This window comes from Propithecus coquereli, unplaced genomic scaffold (genome assembly GCF_000956105.1).
Source record: "Propithecus coquereli isolate 6110/MARCELLA unplaced genomic scaffold, Pcoq_1.0 Scaffold516, whole genome shotgun sequence".
Taxonomy (NCBI): Eukaryota; Metazoa; Chordata; class Mammalia; order Primates; family Indriidae; genus Propithecus; species Propithecus coquereli.
The window spans coordinates 1,286,656-1,294,269 of NW_012151019.1; the positions used below are offsets into that span (position 1 = coordinate 1,286,656).

The window sequence follows — 7,614 nt, forward strand, 5'->3', positions numbered from 1 at the left end:
CAGACTCTTTTTTCCCCATTCACATGGTTGACACCTACCTCATCTTGTGTAACTTCTTTGGTTCCTAAAAGAAAAATGACTTAGAGTTTGCCTCCTACAATTGTGGCCATAGAATTAGGGGAAATACTGTGTGCTAAACCAAGCCCCAAATAATGATAAAAGTATTTGTTTACTATTAGGACATTTCTGTGTAGTTATTTCTCAAGTAATCATTTAACAGTCTACTATAAAAATCATTCTTCTATGGTAGCCACATAAATAATTTAAGTGAGTGAAATTTTAAAAAATACCACTAGCTGTTCCCCAGGAAGATTCATTTTGAGTGTAACTCTCTTCTCTCCCCCACCCTCCTTGCGCAGCATCCGTCTGGGAATTTTTCTTCGAAGATACCCTGTAGCACGAGTTTTTGTAATTATATATATGGTAAGTAAACATGTTTGAAAAAATAAATGCTGCACTTGATTTTTAACTAGTTTTTTTCCACTGCAGATCTTACTGATATTTTAGCAATCAATTTTGAAAGAGTAGAACTCATTTTTAGTAATTAAGATTTTTTTCTTAAAGTAAGTTATAACTTTTGACAATTCATTATGTGTAGAATATAAATTACTCAAAGGCTTTAACTACAAATAAAATTACCTTTAGTGTAGTTTAATAGTTACGTCCATTTTTAAGCCCCTCTAATGATAAAAATACAGTATAGTACCATTGATTTTATTTTTATCTTGATATTATAAAGCTGCTTTAATTATTTTCATGTGTTTTGCTTTATTTTCTGAAAGGATCTCAAGGCTGATTTACTTTGTTCCAGATTTCTTAGCTCTAATAAAATGGTTACAATAGTTTGGGATGCCATTTCATGTGTCCTGTGTGCCTGAAAAGCTCATTAGCTATTCTGAGTGGGTATGTCTAAGGGTAGCTAGATTGACTTAAGAGGGGCTGCTTTCTTAAAAAGAAATAAAAGCCTACTGAAAAAGAAATTTCTCTGTGATCCACTAGAGGGAAGAGTTACTCCTTTAAATAAAAAGTTTTTAAGAAGGGAAGGATGGGGAGAACATAAAAAAGGAATAGCAGCAGAGGGGTGATTTCCCAGGTGTGGTTTGTGATTATGAGTAACACAGACACCATCTGTCACGTGATATGTGATATTTTGCACACTACAAAGTGGTAAGGCACTTAGTGATGTGATCTCATATCATTTCAGTATACCATGAGGGAATTAGTGGAAATGTATCACTGTGGATCATATACTGGACCCTAAAGTCAACCTCCGAACCCTGACACATTATTCATGTCAAGAACATTATCCCATCTCTTCTTCACCAAACCTTGGCTAAATTCTCTTTCAAAACACCAACCATGACTCTGTTCTAAGTCTTTCCAGGCAACTTCATGTTTATCTAGCAGGTTCAATTGTGCCATCCACTCTCCATTATGATCACCTGAACGGTTATTTGTGTGTACATGTGCATGTTGTGAGTTCAAGACTTTAATCCTCTCAACTGAATTCTGTAGCTATAGCAACTCTTTGTTACCCTCCATTGCACTTAGCTCATTTAATTGTTCATTCATTCCCTCATTATTTATCCAGTCCTTAGCCCCTACCATGTTTCAGACACAGTGTATCCCTTACGGCTGTGGTCCCCAAACCCTGGGCCATGGACCTGTACCAGTCTGTGGCTTGTTAGAGACTGGGCCGCAGAGCTCTGCTGTCCCCCTCCCTGCCACCGCCCTCACCCCATGGAAAAATGGTCTTCCATGAAACTTAGGAACAGGACCGCACAGCTGGAGGTGAGCCACGGGCAGGGGAGCAAAGCTTCATCTGTATTTACAGCCGCTCCCCATCACTTGCATCACTGCCTGAGCTCCACATCCCCCCACCCACCATGGAAAAATTGTCTTCCATGAAACCAATGCCAAAAAGGTTGGGGACCACTGCCTTAGGGGACACAGAGACAAATAAGACAAAGTTCCTGCCCTCAGTTCACTACACAGTGGGCCTTTGGTACAGATTGATTTATTGGCTAATCCATAAATTGTTTTTTCTTTCTTTAGGCTTTGCTTCACCTCTGGGTCATGATTGTTCTGTTGACTTACACACCAGAAATGCACCATGACCAACCATATGGCAAGTGAACTGAGTCCGAGTGTTGCAATGATCGGTTGTCTTTTCCTAGATTTGGGATCTGCAAAAAGGCCATTTGCCTAAAATTCCTGAAAACAGTGCACAAGATTATTTTATCACTACAAGCTCTTAACTTTTTAAGTTATTATTTAAGTATTCTGCTACCTAAATCTTCCTCTTATTTCCTTCAAATGGTAAGAGTTTCTAAAACAGATGATAATTTAACAAGCTCAGCTCTGCTTTTTCTGAGTGGTCCTAATATATAGAGAGATACTGGGATTGTTCAGTTCTGTACAGACCATCCTGTATTTTAGGTGACACTGATTATGGGTTATAATCAGGGAAATTAATTGTACTTAGTGCTAAAAATAAACAGTTTTCTTTTTTGATAATTCAGTCTGGCTTTTGTATTTTCATATATTTAACTTTACAAATAGAGATTTACTTTTTACATGTTAAGGGTCTGATTGGTGTATAAGTTATTTGATAAATACAGAAATAAAATTTACTGTGCATTTTTCTTTTTTAGAATAATGGTTTTTCATCCTCATTAAACCAGACCTTCCCAGATGGACTTCAGTGAGTAGATCTAGAAACCAGCAGCTGATGTCACTTATGATTCTTAGCGGTTTGTCCCTGCTCCCCAGTGCATGCCTGTCTTTCCTCTCCACCCCCTGTGCTGTCTTCCTTGGATTCTTACTCACTCACTCATCGTCCTCCTCCTGTTTTCCTTTTCTCCAGCCTTTACCTTGGGTTAGTTAGCCCATGATAGCCATAGCCCCTGCTGGTAGCATTTAGGAGTCAAATCTGTTTTATAACCTGTGCATCTCTAAAACACTCTAGCAGAGATATTGTAGGGTTATTCTTTGATTTAAGTCCAATATAATGTCTGTTTTGACTTTCATTTTCATCTTCATGTCTGAATTCTCAAGTTGTTTTGTCATCTGGGTACTGGTGGTCTCTCTTCACATGTAATTAATATATGTGGATCTTGGGCTGTGCGAGAGTATAGCCCTTCCGATCAGGGGACTGTCTTTGAAACAGTCTGCTTGGTGCCTAACTGAAAACTTGACCGGAGTTTCTCTTCTTAATGGTATCTCTACCATGACTTTAATCGACATGACCCCTATAAATCCTTGAAAAGTTTCGGTAAACTAATAGATCTGTATGTTTCTTATTTTTCATCAGAAAAGGAAGGTTTAAAGGTCATCGTAGGTGTGTCTGGGCTGTTTTTCAAGTTGGCATCAATGAAAAAGGCAGAAAGTTCCCTGTTACATAAAAGCAAATGTTGGGGTTTGGAGGTAGAGACACATGACCAAGTCTGTATATATAGGATTTATGGCACAGTCTTAGGTCTGAGAGCCCATAAGTATCTGAGCTGCTAAGTGAGGGCTGATCTCAGACAGAATAAAGTTAAAAGTTTAATCTTGTTAATATATTTTTATATTTTTTTCCCGTTCCTAATTTGGAAATATTTCTGGAAAATGATTAAAACCAGGCTACATACTTAAAATAGAAAACAACACACACTTCTTCATTGTGTGTTACCAGACTTTCTGTCTCTGTGTATGTCCTCCTGGCTTTTGTTGGGATGTCTCTAAATCTTTTGTTCCATCTTTACACATTCTTGGCTTTCAAAATAGTTTGACAATGTGCTTCCAGGATTATTTTTCTGCAGTTACTTAAATCTTTAATTGGGTTTCAGTTTCAGTATTCTTGACCTCTAACAAACTGGGGAATTTTAAAAAGTCCTACCATTCACTTATCCTCAGATAACATGAAACCTTCTTGACCTAATTAAAGGAGTTACATGAAAGCTAAGTTTTTTCCCTCTCAATCCAATGTATTTATTTAAAGACATTTTAAATAAGTATGTATGTGTGTATATATACGTATATAATACATACTACATTATCAGAGCCCTTGTACTGTTTGTATTTATAGGTGTCAACTGGAAAATAAGATTATTTTTAAATTTCCCTTTCTCTAGACTTTGCGCTTACTGAAAGCTACCGTTTCTATTGCTACAGAACAAAAGCTTCAGAAGAAAAGCATGGGTTTTTAAAAATTATAGTAGAAACACGCTGTCCTTGTTAGTTCTGTAGATGAGGAAATAGAATGTCTGGGGCTTATTTTAAAGCTGGGGGGGGCGGACGGCACGGAATGGTGCAAACTAGTCAAATAGGCCTCACTGGGCTCCAGCTCCCTATTGCAAGAGACCAGTTAAGTGCTGGAAAAGGCCAGCGTGGGTATCCTGGTCTGGATGGAAGCAGAAGGAAAGAACTGGTGAAGCCTAAGGGGTAGTCCAGGACTAATGGCCTAGGGAACTTCAGGCTGCGATTGGCCAGAAGAAGAAACAACTGAGAAAGATGTCTTAGTGGTTATTCTGCACACATTGAGACTAGTGCTGTATTCCTATTCTTTCCTGGATGAGAAGAATACGGATTTAATGAATCTGAATTTCCACACTTCTAATCTGCTTTCCAGACACACTCAAAACACACGAACACCTCAAAATAAGTGAAGCTCTTCCATGAGAACACTTGAATGTCAAATGTGTTACATATGGAAGCCTTATTTATAGATGATAGCTCAAGGAAAAAAAGTGAGTGGTAAACTAATTTTAAACCATAGTAAGACTGCAAAGTCATTTGAATTACAAGTGCCTTGTGTACAGGCCACTTTTAGGGGCTGGGAGTAGAGTGGTGAACAAAAGAAGTCCCTGCCCTTGTGGCATTTACATTGAAATGGGGAAGGCAGACTGTACACATACAGGTAACACACCACTCAGTGTTAAATGCTATGAAGAAAAATAGAATGGGGTGAGATGGGTGTGGGGGTAGCAAGGGAAGTCCTCTCCGCAGAGGTGATGCCTGCGCAGGTCCTGAGTAAAGTGGAGGGCCATGCACGATATGGGGTGGGTTTTCTTGGCAGCAGGTTCAATAAGACGCACAAAGCCTTTGAATGGGATTGTGCTTGGTGTGTTCAAGGACTAGAACTGGCCGGCCACCAGGCGCAGTGGCTCACACCTGTAATCTCGGCACTTTGGGCGGTTGAGGCGGGAGGATCAATTGAGGCCAAGAATTCAAGACCAGCCTGAGCAACACATGGAGACCCTGTCTCTACAAAAAAAACAGAAAAAAAAAATTAGCTGAGTGTGGTGGTGGTGCATGCCTGTAGTCCCAGCAACACAGGAGTTCGAGGCTGCAGTGAGCTATGATCATGCCACTGCACTCTAGCCTAGGTGGAGGGAGGGTGGAGCCAGTCCCATAGAGACCTTAGGATTTTGGATTAAAAATTCCTTTTGTTTCTGCTCGGTAACTCCCTCTTCCCTGAAGTTTTTTTGTTTTTGTTTTTTTATTGAGACAGAGACAGGGTCTCGCAGTGTCGCCCAGGCCGGAGTACAGAGGCATCATCATATCTCACTGCAACCTCAAACTCCTGGGCTCAAGCGATCCTTCTGCCTCAGCCTCCTGAGAGGCTGGGACTAGAGGCGAGGGCCACCATACCCTGCTAATTTTTTCTGTTTTTAGTAGAGATGGGGTCTTGCTCAGGCTGGTCTCGAACTCCTAGCCTCAACCAATCTTCCCCGCGTCAGCCTCCCAAAGTGCTAAGATTACAGGCGTGAGTCACCGCACCTGAACCACCACCTTCTTTAAACAGGGAAAATCTTTAAAACTATGCAAATACTGAATAGTAATAATTCATTTTGTGGAAGGGAGGACAAGCTGTACCTGAGGAGGTATTTTCCTGTGTAGTAACTAAGAACACCAAATCACTGAATTTGTAGATTCCCCAAACACTTCCTGGACACGTTCACAGTTAACTCCTAATCTTTGTTCAAGTCAACGACAAACAAAAATGAAACTGAAGAGTAGAGCCCTTTCTGTTGGAAGGCAAACATCTTCCATCCTTCGACTAACCAGCGGTAGTGTGACTCGCTGCCTGGCATTGCGGCTGCCATGTTATCAGAACTCTTAAATGTCTCCGGACATTTCTGATCCCCTGGAGGGGAGAGACATTACTTTTTTTTTTTTTTTAACACGTTGCCACACAAAAAAACCCAGAAAATTTTCCTTGGGGCCACAGTGTTTTATTACAAAAATAGAATAAAAACTTCGAATGTAATTTAAAGGTAAGCATAAATAGACAAACGAAATTTATTGGCTTCTGTTCACTTAATCCTCAGTTTTAGAATTAAATTGTCAATATTAATTATAACAATAAGAATATCAACAAGTAAGATTTTATTTTATGTTTCACGTGGCCCCAGGGTCAAAACTGGAGTGAATTAAATACAACTCTCATGGCAGTTAATGGGTTAAGCTACTGTTGTATCCCCAGTGCCTAGAACCGTATCTGGCACATAATCGGCCTGAGATTGATGATCATTGAACTTGATTGACTGAATCAGGCAAAGCACTAAGCTCATGCACCATCCTCTGGAGCTTGCTAGACCTTCACTCGGCTTCTGTCCCATTCCTACAGCTCATCTGGTTTCCAAACCATATTGAAGAAGAGAAATGGTAACTGTCAAGGTACATCGACAGTAGTGTGGATTTAGATTGGGCAGCTTGGCAGGGCAGGCTTCCCAAAATAGGAAGAGCCATAAGAATTTTTTTTTTTTTTTAGAAATGGGATCTCACTCTGTCACTCAGGCTGGAGGGCAATGGCAGTGGTGTGATCATAGCTCACTGTAACCTCGAACTCCTGGCCTCAAGCAATCCTCCCGCCTCAGTCTCCTGATTAGCTAGGACTACAGGCGTGAGCCACCGTGCCCAGCTGAGCCATAAGAATTTAAAATACAAAAGCAAAAGATGACCCAAAGATAATCGCTGGTCATAGATGTTCATAGTTGTCTTAGTCTATTCAGGCTGCTATAACAGAGTAGCATAGACTGGGTGGCTTATAAACAACAGAAATTTATTTCTCACAGTTCTGGAGACTGGGAAGTGCAAAATGAAGGCATCAGTAGATTTGGTGTCTGGCGAGGGCCGGCTCGCTCACAGCTGGTCTTCTTACTGCAACCTCCCATGGCAGAAGGGGCAAGGGGTCTTTCTGGGGCCTCTTTTAAGGGCACTAATCCCATTTGTAAGGCCCCGCCCTCATAACTTAATCACCTCCAAAGACCCCCCCACCTCCAAATAAATTTATCAACCACTAGCGATTTGCTTTAACTCATGGTTTAAGTCAGTTGAATCTAAGAATTAATTAAAACTTTAATCAGGACTAGAACACACATTCTCAACATAGGCTATATTACCCCCAAGGAGGTGAAAATTAGTTCTTAGGAAGACAAAAATATCTTACTGTTTTTATATATAAAGCCCAGATATGCATGTAGGACCTAACAGTGTATCTGTGGTATTGAGATTTTCCTGGGGGTGGTAATAATGAAGAAAAGGTTGAGAAACACTGGGTAGAATGATAAGGCAGAGACCTTGTCCCTGCCGTCATGGAGCCTACATTCTAACAAAGGAAGCTTTAAA

The 7,614-nt window shown here is 40.3% G+C and overlaps 1 long non-coding RNA gene across 1 annotated transcript; it reads left to right on the forward strand.

The window, feature by feature from the left end:
* The first annotated feature begins 357 nt into the window (after positions 1 to 357).
* Positions 358 to 2,517, forward strand: LOC105820282. Its single transcript, XR_001138004.1, has 2 exons — positions 358 to 423; positions 2,056 to 2,517. It is a non-coding gene; the product is annotated as an uncharacterized LOC105820282 (long non-coding RNA).
* The last annotated feature ends 5,097 nt before the right edge of the window (positions 2,518 to 7,614 follow it).